At 46.9% G+C, this 16,911-nt stretch overlaps 1 protein-coding gene across 2 annotated transcripts in view; it reads left to right on the forward strand.

The window, feature by feature from the left end:
• Col23a1 (collagen type XXIII alpha 1 chain) overlaps positions 1 to 16,911 on the forward strand; it is a 276,998-nt gene that overhangs the window by 33,188 nt on the left and 226,899 nt on the right. The window lies entirely within an intron of this gene.

Here is a 16,911-nt window from a genome sequence, read left to right on the forward strand (position 1 = left end):
AAAACCTATTCCATGATGAAGTAGAGAATACCCTGGGATTTATCAAGTACTGTTTTGAGAGTGAAAAACAGTATGGTTGTATGGGCGTAATTTTTACACTATGGTAAAAGTTGTAAACGAGCCACACATGGTGGTGCACACCTGTAATCCAAGCTCTCAAGAGACAGACAGAAAGATCAGGAGTTCAAAATCATCCATTGCTACATAGTGAGTTCAAGGCCAATTTGGGCTACATGAGACTTTGTGCACACACACACACACACACACACATGATAGGAGATAGATAGATAGGTAGGTAGATAGATAGATAGATAGATAGATAGATAGATAGATAGATAGATAGATAGATAGACCCAGTTACCATGTGTCAGGCATGTCTGTGTGCCAGTAAGCACTTCTCTGGTTTTTGTGGTACCACTGGATCATGCTTTCTGGGGTCGGTGGTTTCGCTTGGATTTCAATCTATACATATCAGAGAGCTGGTGCTGCCTTGGTTTTGGTTGACCAAGCAGGACAACACTGAGGTGTCCTGAGATGTACTCAGCCCGTTTCTCATCCTACATCCTTACAGAGTCTATAAAGCTAATAATGTAGACCAAGCTGCATCTGTCCTGTTATGGAGGGAGGAAGGCCTGTGTCATCTTGTTCTCTGACTTCTTGGCTTAGTTTTGAAGCTTCTCCTGAGTCAGGAGTTGCTTGCTGCACCTGGGCAGGGTTGGGACAGATACCTTCTGTTTGTGGAGAAGCCAGCCAGGTTGACAGTGAGGTGTACTCTGTGAGACTGGGCCTGCCCTGGGCTATCAATAGTCATGACACAGTGTTCTTTTCATGGGATGGCTCAGGGCCAGCACCTTAGAGCCTGAGAAGCCTGGATTCGAATCTTGACTTTTCATGGCCCACCCTGCAGTCCTGGAAATAGGACCCACTTTGGTTTGTTCACTGCTCTTTGGGCACGAGAACATGAATGGATTCTGACTATCCCCTGTGACTATTCCAATGATGCAAATACATCAGATCCCATCGCTAAAGTGAAGGGTCCAGAAATGGGTCTGGTTCTGGGTGTGCCTGGCTCAGGGGCTAGCCCCGTCGCTCTGCTTCTGTCTCTATCTTCTCAGGCTGCCTTTCCTCAGGGTGCTCACCAATAGCTGCAGTTAGGTTCCTGTTCAGCTTCTCACACAAACAAGCGCTCTTCTCCCTCTCCAGCCCCGTAACTGGAGATTGTGAGGTGCTTTGGACTGAGCTGTGACTACTTCTCATTCATATTTGATGAAATCCTAACCCTTCTCTGTGCCTTAGAATGCAATTATATTTAGAGATAAGTACTTAGGGTGACATGAGGCCATGAAGGTCTCTTAGGATGAGATTTGGAACTATGTATGTACACAAATATCATGAACACACAAATACATACATGCACATTCATACACATATACGTGCATGCAGACAGGTGAACATATATTTACATGTCTGTACATACATACTCAGGCACATAATGCACATGTATACACAGGTATACACAAATGTACACAGGTTCACACATGCATATGCATACACATGTGCACACACACATGCAGCTAGGAGGGAGTCTTGACTACTAGAGACATGGTATGAGAGAGAGTAGCTACCCCCAAGGAAAACTGGGCTTCTGCTCCCAGGACAAAAGAAAAATGCATGCAGCTAGGCAAATGCAAACCGAGGTGATCTTCATACATGCTCCAGGGACAGCTAGCCAGATAACTTTTAGAGTGACAGTAGGCAGATTCTGGTTTTGACCAAAGATTGCCTCCACTCAAGCACCCAAGGACTTCATTTGCCCTCTCTGAATTGTGTCAATACAGGCTCTAGATCCACATTGCCTGGCTTGATTTCCATCATTTCCAACTCCATGACCTCAAATAGGACATTTACCCTCCCATACCTCAGAGCTTGGGGTTTTTACATTTTGTTTTATGGTTTTTGAAACAGATTCTCTCTCCTGTAACCCAGGTTGGCTTTAAATTTGCTATCTAGTAGAGGCTGGCTTTGAGCTCCTGATCTTTCTGCTTCTGCTTCTGAGTTCTAGTATTACAGGTGTGTGCCATGTCCAGAGTCTGCTTCAACTTTCCATCTGTAAAACAGGGCTTCTACTGGTACATACCTCATGGGATCATGGCAGGACAGAATGCATAAATACCTGGGGACAGGGTTCCTCCACCTCCCAAGAGTGAGCTGTTGGTTGTTTTCATGAACTCAGATCATTGTGGTTAGCCAGTGACTGCCAGAGACAGAGAAGGGGGAGAAGGTACAGAATTAGAGATTGGCTGGGTATGCCTGGAAGGAAAGAACAAAGGCTTGGCAGGCTATTCCAGCATATTCTTCTGGGATACGGGTGAGACAATGTGGGTGACCAAGGAGTAAGAGAAATCACGTGGCTAGAAACCATCCGATCAGACATCACTGGAATCCGGAAGACCTTGAGCACAGCCTGCCGCTTCTGCCCCTTCAGGATTGTTTCTGGTTGGACTCTACCTTCCCAGGGAGATCTTAGAACTTTCCCGGGAAGTGATAATCCTCGTCATTGTCTCTTTATGGCTTTGCGCATCGCTGGATGGTATCTCAGGGATGCTGCGTGTGGCCTCCAGATGGTGCATGCTGGACTTACTGCACAGGGCTTGGGGAGAGCGGTTTCCAGAAAAATACAAACAGATACGTCAGAGGCAGAAATTCCCCACTCATGTGGAAGTCCTCGCAGAGAGTCAATTCTCTTTAAACACCAAGCACGGTGTGGAAATGACTATGCTGTCATTTATGGAGAATGCGATGACCAGTGGTGAAGCCACTGGTGCTTGGGTTTTCCCTCTGTTGGTGTAGAGTAGGAATGAGCTTGGGGAGGGAGCTTGTGTTCTTCAAGCAAGAAATTGTGCTCATTTGGCAATTTTTGAAAATATGTATGTTCCCCCAGGAGTGGTAAATCCCAATTCACTTGAATTTATAGAAAAATTGAGAGACCTGTAAAGGCAGATCTAACCACAGTAGACAGAGCCAAGGGGATCTTTGTGTCTTCTCTCTCTCTTTCTCTGTCTCTGTCTCTCTCTCTCTTCTACCTCCTTCCTTCCTTTCCTTCTTTCTTTCTCTTTCTTTCCTTCTTTCTTTCTTTCTTCCTTTCCAGTGCTAGAAATTAAACATAGGGCATCATACATACTGGTAGAGTATCCCACCCTGAGTTTTACTAAACCCTTTTCTCTTTTTTTGAGACAAGGCCTCCCAGTGTAATGTAGGCTCAACTTGACTTTGCAAACCTCCTGCCTCAGCACCTCTAGTGTTGGCATTATGGGGTGAGCAACCATGCCTGGTATTAATTTTTATTCATTTATTTTTTCTGTCCTGGGATTGAATCCAGGGCCTTGTGCATGCTGAGCAGGCCTTCGAATTCTTTAGCTTTTCCCGCCCAGCGGTGCTGGGGATAGAAACCAGGGCCTCATATATGCTAGAAAAGCACTTCAGCCCTGAGCAAAACTCTCTTCCCTGGTGTGTGTGCACATGTTGTGAGGAAAGTCTCTGGAGAATGATCTCATCTCATTTCCCATACGCTTCTGTGCACAGACACCTGTCCATTTACTTATTTGTTCATTTACCCATTCTTATGTCCAGTCCTACTTATGATGACACATTAAGACTATTAGAAGTGACTGCAAACCATTGTCAGAAGAGGATGCTGTAGGCTGTAGAATCATAAACAGCTAAAAATGGAGTAAAAGCATGTACTACAAACAAGAGTCCTACAGAAATGAAAAGGAGACATTGCTGCAGGCCAGAGGATCGATCCAGACAGGTGGTTCTGGGAGAGCAGAGAACTTCCTTGGGAAGGTGGGAGGGAACTAGATAGGTTTTTAAAAACCGGTTGGCATGTTAAACTAACTGGCTTGGGGACACAGGTCCCTGAGACCTGGCATCACAAGGAATATAGTAGAGGAGCATGGAGGAGTGGTCTGAACTCTTTTTGCAGCTGTGGGGTTAGGGAGCTGAGGGCTGTGTGCCATGGGACACACAACGGAGGGTGTCTGGACAGAGTTTATCTTCTAGGAAGGAGGGAATCCTAGAAACAGCAGGAAGACAGACTGGATTGCAGATCTGGGTCGATCACAGGGTAGGCTCAGTTCACTCACTATAGCATCCCTTGAGCCTAGAGTGGTGCCTGTAGGAAAGCACTGATAGACATCTAGGAATGGCTTTCCTGGCGAGAGGTCCACGAATACCGATGGCCGTGACAGCTGCAGAGGCACCAGGACCTGAGTAGACAGACTCACAAACTTGACATGGGGAGGGGAGCAGACAGAGATGACAGGAACTGCAGGTCCTGACCAGAAACAGGAATTTATTCAGGAGACACTTGGTTTGGGGCCGTGGCTTTACAAACCAATTTGTAGACTCACTGACGAGTGGAAAAAGATAATTAGAAGTCTTCTCTCCTGGTGTCGCCTAGCCACTCTGAGTCTACTAATTATTGAATGTACCCAGCCCCATAAAGACCTTGAAATGTAACTAGAGTCTGACCTTTGGGATTCAGAGGTTTTCTAGTGACCACAAGAGGGAGCCCATTTATTTTATTAAATTCTGTAGAAATCTAATGGGAATTTGAAAGGAGCTTGGGTCACCGAATCAGGAGGATTGCAAACTCAAGGCCAGCTTGGGCTAATGAGTGAATTCAAAGGTAGCCTGGGCAACTTCATGAGCGCTCCTTTAAAAAATACAACAAATTTAAAAGAGCTGAGGATACAGTCCAATAATGAAGTGCTTGACAGCATGTAGACAGCCTAAGAATGTCCAGCACTACTCTCTCTCTCACACACACACACACACACTGTCACACACACACACTCACACACTTACACACACACACTCATCACTCTCTCACACACACACCACAGAAGAAGGAAAAGTTAGATGCTTCAGAGGAGAATGGAGAAACGATTTGATGGGAGTTCCCACAGGAGAAACACAAAGGGCACCATTTTCTTTCCACGCATCTACTTACAGAGCACTGACTGCTCCCTTGAAAACACGGTCCACGGCATGATGAACAGAGGAAACATACCAGTGAAGGAGGTGAGCTCGCAGTGCCCAGTGGTAAACATGGCAAAGCCTGGGCTGTCATAGACTTTGTGACCCAGACCATTGAGGGTAAAGTGGTAAAGCTGGTCATGTTCCCTCATTGCCACATGGTTTGCTGCAGTTACTCACACCTCAAGAGAGGAACATACTACACAAAGCTAAGTTGAAATTTTGTGGATTTCGTTTTTGTTTTTTTGTTTATTTGTTTGTTTGATTTTGAGACAGGATCTTACTATGTAGCTCTGGCTAGTCTGGAATTCACTCACGTTGACCTAAAATTCCGAGATCCATCTGTCTCTACCTCCTGAGGGCTGGGCTTAAAGGTGTGTACCACAATGCCCAGCTAAATTGAAATTGGAATTCTGATGGATTGTTTTTTAATGCACATGGCCCTGGTATCATCATAAAGTTGAGCATTGAGTTACTGCTGAAGACTAAAGCAATGGAAGAGGGGAGGAATTTACCTTAAAGTCTCCCTGTGGTAAGGAAGCTGCCAAGGAAGGCCTGTGTGTAGGCCATGTGTCTGGACCATGGGGGAGAGCAGAATCTACAGTTCCCGTTCAGGCTGGAGATAGCAAGAATTCATATTCTATCCTGAGTCCAAACACTGTGTGTTATAGAACCAAGTGCTGATGGTATATGCGAAACACAAAGTTATTGTTCTGGAACATTCTCTCTTGTTTGTTTGTTTTTGATGAATTTATGATTTGATGGAATACTCACAAACTTACAGAGAGTAACCTATTCTCTTAAAGCCCATCAATTGAAATGTTACTCTCATCCAACGACAACTTCCCAGACCCCTTCAGAATAATGCATGCCTGTGTTTGTGGCTGCTGTGGCCAGGCAAGTCCACAGCTAACATTAGTCAATGCACTTCCCACTTGCCCTCACTCCACGCCTCCTGTTCTGCCCTCCTTGGTCTCTCACTCTCTCCAGTGAGTCAGTTCCTTTTCCCTGTCCTCCAAATAGCCACTGAGCCCTCCTCGCTGATACCCTCACCTCTGCCAGACCCCAAGGCCTTGTGTGACTCCCATCCCTGGCTGTGGGTGAGGCAGTCTTTGGTTTAACAGGTTTTTGTGGCTTCCTATCTTTAGGGTCAAGTGCAAATAAGGTCCTTCTCATCAGATTTCTCGGTCTATTTCCTGGTCCCCCCTGGAGACCATGGTTCAGGTTATCCTGTCTTGTGAAAATTCTCCCCCATCCCATGCACTTGGAACCTGCATGCCATTTCTTTGTGTTCTTTGTGATATTACTCACAATATCCAAAATTAAAGAGTGACCCAAAGACGGGGGAACGAGTAGAAAGGTGGAGTGTATGCACAGAGTGGAATCCTATTTGGTCATAAAAAAGGATTGAATCCTGTCTTCTGTGGCAACGTGGATGCAATTGAAGGATGTCACTGAGAGACACAGCCCAGCCACAGAAAGACAAGTACCACAAGGTCTCACTCCTATGGGGTGTCTGAAAAAGACTGATCCTAACAAAAGAAGAGAGGGATGGAGGAGAGATTGGCCCTGGATACCTAGTTGCAGTTGGGCAGGAAGGATCAGTTCTGGCAGTGTCTTGCACAATCTGTGATTGTCATTGGCAAGAACTTAGTCCATATTTCAAAACAGAGAGGACTTTGAATAGTGAGGGAAATGGCAGTGCGTGTGCTGAACACCTTGCTTTTGTCATTAGGTGATATATTAGATGAATCCATTAAAGGTGAAGTTTGGTGACTACAGGGATGAGTCAGCAGCTAAGAGCCCATCCTCTTGCAGAGGACCCATGTTTGGTTCCCAGCACCTACATCAGGTGCATGTAACTCTAGCTCTAGGAGATACTGCGCTCTCTTCTGGCCTCCATAGGCATATGCAGGCATGTGCACAAATGTGTGCACACTCACATACTTTTTTTTTAATCTTAAAAAAAAGTTTTTTTAAAAGTGTCTCCCCTTTCTTTACTTGAGGAATCTGGATCCATTCCTCAAGACCCAGCTTGATCCCATTTCCTGAGATGTTTCCTCTTTTCTTCAGCAGAATCAACTGCTCCTGATTCCATGCCCCCCCACCTCCCCCAACCACAGCACCTTATGAGTTGATGGTGGGGTGGAGTCATTGCTTCCATTGCCCATTGCTCCCCCTGGGCCGTGACCACCTGGAAGGCAGGGCGGGCCCACAGGAAAGACAGCTCCACTCTAGCTAGTGTGCACAGGGACTTCAGCTCATTCTATAAATGTGCTTATGCCATTTGTGAAGTGGCAGGGACATGTCTGACAGAGGCAGTAAAATCTATAAGTAAGCTCCTGTGCCTGGCACTGTCCTGGGATTTCCATACTGTCCAGGAGTGGAGCACGCCATGACTGGGCACACGGCCTGCGGCAGGCCCGTCAGTCCCCTTCTTGGTGCCTGGCCTTTATCCTGACCCTGTTCATGCTTTCACCACATGGCAATTTTTGCTCTTGCTGATCTGAGATGCCACTCAGGCTAAAGGTTGGCTCTGCTGATTCTGAGTTTGCCCCAGGGGCCAGTGATTGACAATCACTTGCATTTGTTGTGGTGCTGCCCAGGGTCCCTAAGCAGTGAATCGCATCCGGTTGGACTCCTTGTCACTCTCTGCTGTGGAAATGTCATCCCTGTGGAGAACGAGGTTAGATGGCCTTCCCCTAATGTATACCCTGCCCTTCGCCACTCATTGCGGCCTGTGCATTCATTCTGTTCCTGTTTCCAGCTGCCTGGGCGGGGGGGGGGGCTCCCTCAACCTGGGCACTCCTGTGTGGATGCACCCTGCTGTGTCTCAGATTGGAAGTGTACCCCTAACGCCCACATGCTAAAGTCTTGGCCATCAGCCTGTGGTGCTGTGGGAAGCAAAACTTCTAAGAAGGAAGTGAGGCCATCATGGGGGAGTTGTTCTCGAGGGGGACATTTGGAACTGCAGAACCTTCCTATTGTTCTTCGCTTCCTGGCTCCCATGGGGTGAGCAGCCTCCTGTCACAATGTTTTTGTCTCACTCCAGGCCCCAGATGACTGCTGACTGTGAGCCCTGATAACTCTTTCTTCCTTTAAATCTATTCTACCTGACATTTTATTACAGTGACAAAAAAACTAGCACCCTCAGAGCTAAGGCCGCCTCTGCACACACACGCGTATCTCCCGAGCCTCTCCCATTCTCCTTCCCATGTCTCCCAATGGACTCTGAGAGGTGCGATCGGAATGTCCCACGTGGTGAGCCACCTGAACCCTCACTGTTGGCTCAGGGCACTCAGTCAACCTTCCAGTTTTGGATGAGGGAGCAGCCATGATGGACTGAGATATGTTCCTCCTACTGCACAAACAAGATTGGTTGTGGTAGAAGCATACAGAAATGTTTGTGGATTTTTTAATCTTAATTTTGATCTGATTCTTTTCCCTCCCAGCCTCTCTCTGCCTTCACAACCCCCCCCCCACTTCCTCACTTCATCACTGATATGTTGCTGGAGCCCCAAGCCGATGCTAGCATCATGGGGTCTATGTTGTCATCTCAGGGAACAGAGACGGGTGGGGTACTAAGAGGAGGCCAAGGGTTTCATTAGAAGAGGGATAGCGAGAAGAGTCGTAGAAGATGGTGAACAAGTTAGCTGTTCTGATTTCAAGCAGCAGAACCCTACCCAAGCAGATTCAGGCAAACGGAGAAGTTAGGGCCTGGAGAGATGGCTCAGCAGTTAAGAGCACTGGCTGATCTTCCAGAGGATCCGAGTTCGATTCCCAGCAACCACATGTGCTCACAACCATTTGTAACTGCAGTCCCAGGGAATCTAATGTCCTCTTCTGGCCTCTGTAGACACTATATACATTTGCTGCACAGACATATATGTAGTCAAAACACTCATGGACATAAAGTAATATTTTTTTAAAGAGAGAAGTGTTAGAAGAGATATAGGCACTCAGAGAAGCAAGATACCTGAGGAAATATACAACACCCAGAGTGCATGGCAGATATGGGAATCCAGACAGCAGGGACAGGACAGTGCCGAGTAAGAAACCTCTCAATGCAGATGCACCCAGTGATTAAAAAAGAGAACAAAAAGATGGAGCTTATTAAAAGACATTTTAATCTTTAAATTTTAGTTTTGTTTACATTTTGTTTGTTCATTATGTGTAGGGGCAGGGCGCACATGGTGGCCAGAGGACTCCCTGTGGGAATCAGTTCTCTCCTTCCACACTGTAGGTCTTGGGAATCAACTGCAGGTTGTTAGTCTTAGCAGAAAGCACCTCTGTTCATTGCTGGCCCCAAAGCACATTTTTAATATAGAGTTGAAGTGTGAGGATTAAGAGAAATAAAAGGCACCAGGAAAGGGAGTAAGGCATGGTACAAACTTATCTGAGCGAGCCCCAAAACCAGTGATTGTTATGGGAGCTATCGTTCATCTTGAGACCGAAGGAGAGCACCCTGCTGGCTGTATGCGGACTTTGTAAACACCAGTCAGCCTGGGGCTTCCACTGGCAGGGCTGTGAACAAGCAGGTCATGATACCTTGTGAGAGCTGGGAAAGGAATCTGGTTTGGGTGAAGATGGGCCAGGCTGTGAATGGCACCTGAGCCACTGTGGGCCCAGGTTGCTTAGGGATGGTGTCAGGTTCACCTCTCTACCCCCTCATCATAACCACGGGTAGGAATGACACCGGCTGGTCTCAAAGATAAACTGACATAAATGTCTGTGGAAGTCCTTGGCACACAGTAGGCATCTGATAAGGACGGTAAACTGTGGTCTGCAGGAGGTGAGGAAGAGTCTGTGCACCATTGTCATTCCAGTGGGGGTAATATTTGGGATTAAGCACAACCTGAGAGGGTCCCTTTCCTGTCATCGCCTCCCCTGCTAAAAATGATGCTGTTTCTGCTTAGACCCCTCGTACAAGTGGCTTGTGTATTCCCCTTGAATTCCTTCTACTCAAAGATGGAGATGGCAGCTGTGGATTCTCCCAGGAGCCCTTGAACTTGAGGTTCCTTCCACGGCTTTGTAGACGACCCGCAGGCAGGACTTTAAACCCCTTTTTACACCAAGGTTCCCTGATGGTCCTCAGTGACCTTTCCACTAATCACCTGGCCCCACAATTCCCTTAAGCACTTTTTTTACCTTGTCTTTGAAACACAGCTGAATGGAACAGAGCATGATGTCATGCTGTTGGTGACACTCAAGGGTCTGAGTTGGCCCATTGTCTGCCCATTGCTTAGAAGTAGCCCTCTGCAGCCTGGAGACCACTTGAATCCTGTCCAGTGCAGGAAGATGTTAAAGGTGTTGGAGGTTGAAGCCACAAGTGCAGTGATAGTTCAGAGAGCTAAGGGCGTGGTGGCCATTGTGGAGGAGGGACCAGACTGTCCCCATCAGACTTCCTTGAGCTAGGGTCTCCTATATCAAAGATTGGCCTTAAAATCACTGTGTAGACAAGAATGACTTTGAATTCCCTCCACCTCCTGATTGCTGGGATTACAGGTGTGCACCACCACATCTGTTTTTATGTTGCTGGGATTGCAGGTGTGCACCACCACATCTGTTTGTATAGTGCTGGATTGCAGGTGTGCATCACCACATCTGTTTGTATAGTGCTGGGATTGCAGGTGTGCATCACCACATCTGTTTGTATAGTGCTGGGATTGCAGGTTTGCATTACCACATCTGTTTGTATAGTGCTGGATTGCAGGTGTGCATTACCACATCTGTTTTTATGTTGCTGGGATTGCAGGTGTGCATTACCACATCTGTTTGTTGGTGTTGGGATTGCAGGTGTGCACCACCACATCTGTTTTTATAGTGCTGGGATTGCAGGTGTACACCACCACATCTGTTTGTATAGTGCTGGAATTGCAGGTGTGCATCACCACATCTGTTTGTGCAGTGCTGGGATTGCAGGTGTGTACCACCACATCTGTTTGTGCAGTGCTGGGATTGCAGGTGTGCACCACCACATCTGTTTGTGCAGTGCTGGGATTGCAGGTTTGCACTACCACATCTGTTTGTGCAGTGCTGGGATTACAGGTGTGCATTACCACATCTGTTTGTGCAGTGCTGGGATTGCAGGTGTGCACCACCATATCTGTTGTTATGTTGCTGGGATACAGGTGTGCACCATCACATCTCTTTGTGTGGTACTGGGCATTAAACCCTGTCCTTCATGCCTGGTGACCTGAGTTTAATCCTCAGAAGCCTCAGTGGAAAGAGTAAACCCAGTCCCAAAAGTTATCATCTGACCTACACACATAGACTGTGACATGCCCACCCATACACACCCTAATAATGATAATTGTGTTATAAAAGCAAATTATACTTTTCATTAACATATCCAGACTTTTTTGGACATGAAATACCAGCTACTTTCTAGGCATTTGGAATTCTCTAGGAACAAAGCCACAGATTCATGCCTCCTTCAGTTCGTGTTGGTAGGGAGGGACAGCACCCCAAGCATCACCAGGAGGCTCTGCATATTCTCAGTGGGTAGGAGCTATGCAGATGCAGGTGCACCTGTGCTGATACAGGTCCCTGAGGCAGCCTCTGTGGATGGCTCTGGTGTGGAAGGAACACTCATTAGTCTTATTTCCTGACAAGTCCTTGGGTGATGCCATACAGGATGATTGGCAGGCACATCTCTGGCTCAAACAGTGTGCACATTTCTCTTGCGTGAGGATCCCCTCATGAACGTGAAGTTACTGAAGGACTTGCACACAGGCCTCTCTCTGGTGCGAATGATGGTTGGAGGCCTAGGTTTGACATTCAGTAGAGTATCATTCCTGCACCTTCTCTAGTGGGCTCAGAAGAGGGAGATGCCTAAAGATCCTGACATACCTTGTGTTTGTGTGTTTTAGGGGGCTTTGTGGAATCTCTTTTGGTACCCCTCACATACATAGTTTCCTCATACACGATCCTTTGCTCACAGAACATTTAGGACTGGGTTGGCCCAGAAATCCAGTTGCATTCCTATGGGGACATCGTAATACAATTGTTTAGGGGTTCTTCCTAGAGTTATGTGGGTTTTCAAAAGAAAGACCCCCATCTTTGAGCCTCAGGCAGTTATCTTTCTGGGTAAAAGAGTAGGGAGAGTCTGGCTTCCTTGCCTAGTAATATCCTCACTTACTTCAGAAAATTTCCAGGAGTTGCTGTAGGCATCATCTTAGTGTTCAACTGCTGTTTCCATGGGAGTATCTTGAGGAGCCTGGGAGGGTGTCTCAATTTTTCTCTGGATTTCTGCTGACAGCAGTTTTGTGAGATATTCAAGAAAGAGTGCAGCCCGACTCTGCACTGAGTATGAACTAAGAGAGGGGAACTTGATGCCGTCGCCCGTCACACCTCCCATGAGTCCTGCTTCTCTTTCAAAGTAGACCTGACCTTGCAGTGCCTACAAACAACACACCACTCTGGAGTCTACTATTTTTATCCTTGCTGCTCTGTTCTGGCTGCGCCCATGAGTTAAAAGTGTCAAAGAGTATTTGCTGTGCCCATGAATTATTGCTGGGTTGATGTCAGTTTGAACTGAGTGCCTGAGAGCTTAGACAACTCTTCTCCCCATCTCCAGTGGGACCTTGAGTTGGCCTAACCTCAGCTCTTCTGATCTGAGATCACTGCAGGGGCAGCTAAGATCTGAAGCCATTCTTAGCAAGCGTTCTCAGGAAGCTTCAACATTGCCAATTGTACCTCTACTGTCAGGTACCTCTGGGATGCATTTCCACCACTGGTTGTTGCCTGGAGCCCAGCACACCCCCCAACTCCTTCTCAGTTGAATTTCACATGGGGTAATTCTAGGAAGCATACGGGGCTGATGTGTGGCTGACTTGGTGCTCTGAGTTGATCCAAATATTACCAGTTTCAGTGGTCCTGATCCCCACGTCCTTTTAGGAGCAGAGCTCTAGTGTTAGAAGTAAAGATCTCCCTTGTATTTCCATCTCATCACTGCGCCCCAGCCCCTCCCTCCCCTCCCCCACCCACTTCTCCCCCCCCCAAACCGGACTTTTCCCACATTTTTGTCCCACGCCAATGTCTCTGGCTATCCCAGCACGAGTCCTCTGGTTTGTTTCCAAGTCCTTGAAAAGGTCAGGGTGCAAGCCTGGGTCTTCCTGAGGCTGTGGAGACCACGCTTAGCATTCTGTGCCCTGGGCTGTGTAACAACCTGCTAGTTCTTCCCCCATTTGCCCCACTCATGTTTAAATGGAATTTATTTCAGACAAGAACGTAGACTGCACTTGTAGCTTGAAGAGTTTCTACCAACAGAACCCAAGTCAGAGAACAGTGTATAACCAGCTCTCCCAGGAGCCTCCATGTGTCCCTTTGTGTGTGTGCATGTGTGTACATGTTTACATGTGTGCATATGCAATGTGGAGGCCAGAGGTCAATGTCTAGTATCATCATTAAATATTCCCCACCTCATTTTTTTCAATTTTGTGTGCATTGGTGTTTTGCCTGCATGTATGTCCGTGTGAGATTGTCAGACCTGCCATGTGGGTGGTGGGAATTGAACCTGGGTCCTCTGGAAGAGCAGTTGCTGCTCTTAACCTCTGAGCCATCTGTTCAGCTCCCTCATTTTTTTTTTTTGAGGCAGTCTCTCACTGAACCTGGAGCTTACCTATTTACTAGACTGGTTGGCTAGCCAGATCCAGGTATCTACCTGTCTCCCCCATTCCCTCCCAGCCTGGGGGTTACTGGGGTGCAAAGATGTGTGCCTGGCTTTTGCATGGGTGCTGCCCCCTGCTAAGCCTCCCAAGAGTACCCATGATCCTGATCTCACACAATAGACTGGTTCCCCCTTTTGGATGAATGGGAGTGAGGGGTGTGGACTGCTGTGTGCCTTCAGCTCCGTGTTCTGCTTGAGCTGTGGGTGGCTCATTGCTTTTCCATGTGCCGTTTGGGCAGCATCCAGCTTGCAGCTCTTATGAATAGCACTTGTATGGAGCATATTGTGCATCCTTCAGGGAACATGTGTGTGCATTTCTGTTGTGTTTATTCTCCACAGTGGAGCTGGGCACAAGGCATACATATGTCAAACTTCAGTAACCAGCACTGACGTGGTTTCCAAAGAGGTTCCTAGTCTCATAAGCATACACGAAAATTCTAGCTCTTCACAGCCTCCCAACACATGGTAATTTCTGCCTTTTTTTCATTTATTCATTTGGGTGGCTTTGCAGGTCTATTTCTGGACTCTCTTTCTACGCATGTGCCAACGCCACATCATTCCAATTAACAAAGCTTTGCGGTCGCTGTTGATAGGGAGCCATGCTCAGCCGCTCCCAGACCTTCGAGGGCACTCACACTTCCATGTAAATGGTACAATCAATTTGCCAACTTCTAAGAAGCAAACGAAAATAAAACCTGCTTGGATTTAAACAAGCATATCTTGTAGCTTAACTGGTGGGGCAGTAACATCTCTGCCGTATCAAAGCCTCCAAGTTTGTCCAGAGATGATTTGCTATCCCTTGGGGCTATTTTCTTGACACAGTTATGGTTTTGAGTGTTAGAGGTCTCATGTGTCACTGATTGGATGTAGCCTTAGGATTTTCATGCTTTGGGCACTATTTAATTGTTTTTCTATTGTATTTATTATTTATTTTATTGTGTGGTGTGTCCAAGAACTCAGGTCAGGCTGGGAAGCAGCCATCTTTATCTGTGGAGCCATCTCTGCAGCCCGGGTGCTATTTCAAATGGTAGTATTTTAAGTTTGCTTTCTGTATGCTGTTGATGGCTATCAACCCCTGCCCCGCCCTGCCCTGCCCCACCCCAGCCCACCCCAGCCCTGCTGTTGCTTTTGGATCAGTGACCTGGCCACAGTTTGTTGTTAATCCTAGTAGTTTAATAACCTCTTAGATTTTCTGTGTATTTTCTATCTGATGGTCTATAAATAGTTTTATTTGTCCCTTTTCAATCCTTATAAGCCTTTTGTTTTTTTCATTTGCCTGCTTGCTTTGGCAGGGACCTTTGGTGGTGCTGGACAGACTTGGCTGTGGCCTGTATCCTGGTTTTGTAACTGAACTGGGAGAAAACATCAAGAGACTTTTAAAAGGAAATGATTGGGTATTGAAATCTGTCAAATGATGTCTGCATTACTATGCTGAGGACTTTGATAGCCCATGTTGAGCATGGGCCTGCATCACAGTACCAAGAGGCTGAGAGAAGCTGCAGGCACCATGCATTTACCCTGTGGCCAAAGGGGGCAGTGAGGGTACCATAAAGAGTTTTGAAGGTTGAGAATGAGCCAGGAGACACCTACTGCTAACAGGCAGCCAGTCCTGCCTGCAAAGATGCTGTGGGAAGGCCCCTCACATGACTCCTGATAAATTGTGACTCAGTTGCATGATTTTGGGCAATAGCAAGAAGATAAATCAGAGACAGCACAGTAGTTTCAATTTTTGAGATACAGCCTTACCATGTAACTTGAACTTGATACCTCCCACCTTCCAAAAACTGGGATTATGGTGCATATCATCACACCTGGCATTATCAGCAACCCTTTGCCGATTTTTACTTCGTGCTTAGCATTGCATTCTGTATAAGGAACAATGAATCAGACCTGGACATTTGTGGTGTTTTTGGAAGACACCTGGTAGCACCTGCATGACTTAGATGATTTCAATTTGTCCCCAGTGCCCACACTGGGCTTGGTAAAAAAAAACTGCCACTGATGTCCTTTAACCTATGACCAAAACCTAACTGAGAATAGTTTTAATAAATGAAGGGGGAAGGAAAGGATGTCTGCTTGCTTGTCTTTGGTTTAACTGGAAAATCTGGGGTAGATTCTGACTTCCAGATTTGACTGGTTCCCAGGCCCCCATCGTGACATCAAATCCTTTCTTCACTACCCTCTGTGTTAAGTGGTTACATGGGTGGCCCCAGACTATGCCTTGTAAAGCTCCCTCCCTGTCGACTTATCCTTGCTCTGGCTTATTACGAGCCATTGGGCATCAGCAAGTATGACCTAGTCAGAGACTTGATGGTCTTTTTGTGTTCTGGGAAGATGGGCCCTCTTGGAACTTTGCTGCCCAGCTAAAGAGATGCCAAGTGATGTGAGACCACTTGGAGAAAGGCCTTGGAGGGTGAGCCTACCTTAGACAAGCTTATAACTGGACACAGGCACAGGAGCTCCTTCAGCTATAACCATGTAGAGAGCTTCCCGGCTTAATCCTGTTCACTCATCCAATCATCAGATCATAAGTAGATGCTCTGGACTACCAGGTTTGGGGTTGTGTTGTTATGTGGCAGTTGAAGCATGAGATCCCCTCTAAAAGCAGTGTAGTGACTGATGGGAACTCCAGATTCACAAGTCTTGGAGAACATCAGCACATTGAGGGACTGACTCTCATGTAATTAGTAGTTGACTGTGGCTCTCCCACACTTGTTCTGCAGTTTAACCCCCAAGGTGACATAGTGAGGGACAGCAGCCCAATCTGACTGTGGTGCTGGGGGCAGGCTTTGGGGGGCAACTAGTATTAGACTTAGGATGGAGTCCCCATGTTGAGTCCTGGTGGCTTATAAGAAAAGAGACAGAGACCAGACAGACATGCAGACATGCTTGTGTTCCCCTTTTTCCATGTGCAGCCCTTGAGGATGCTTCCAGCAAGAAAACTATCACCAGCCACAGCCCTTGACCTCAGGCCTGCAGAACCAGACACCAAAGCAGACCTTTGTCTTTAGCGCTCACTCAATCTATAATGTTGTATGTTTTTAAAGTGTGTGTGTGTGTGTGTGTGTGTGTGTGTGTGTGTGTATGTGTGTGTGTGTGTGTGTGTGTGTGTGAAAACATCTGGACAGCTGTGGGGATCTGGCTCCTTTCCGAGGACATTTCTCGTGTACTTTTACCCGCTCAGCAGGAAGAGCTCTTTG

This window comes from Mesocricetus auratus, unplaced genomic scaffold, assembly GCF_017639785.1.
Source record: "Mesocricetus auratus isolate SY011 unplaced genomic scaffold, BCM_Maur_2.0 Super-Scaffold_100007, whole genome shotgun sequence".
Classification (NCBI taxonomy): Eukaryota; Metazoa; Chordata; class Mammalia; order Rodentia; family Cricetidae; genus Mesocricetus; species Mesocricetus auratus.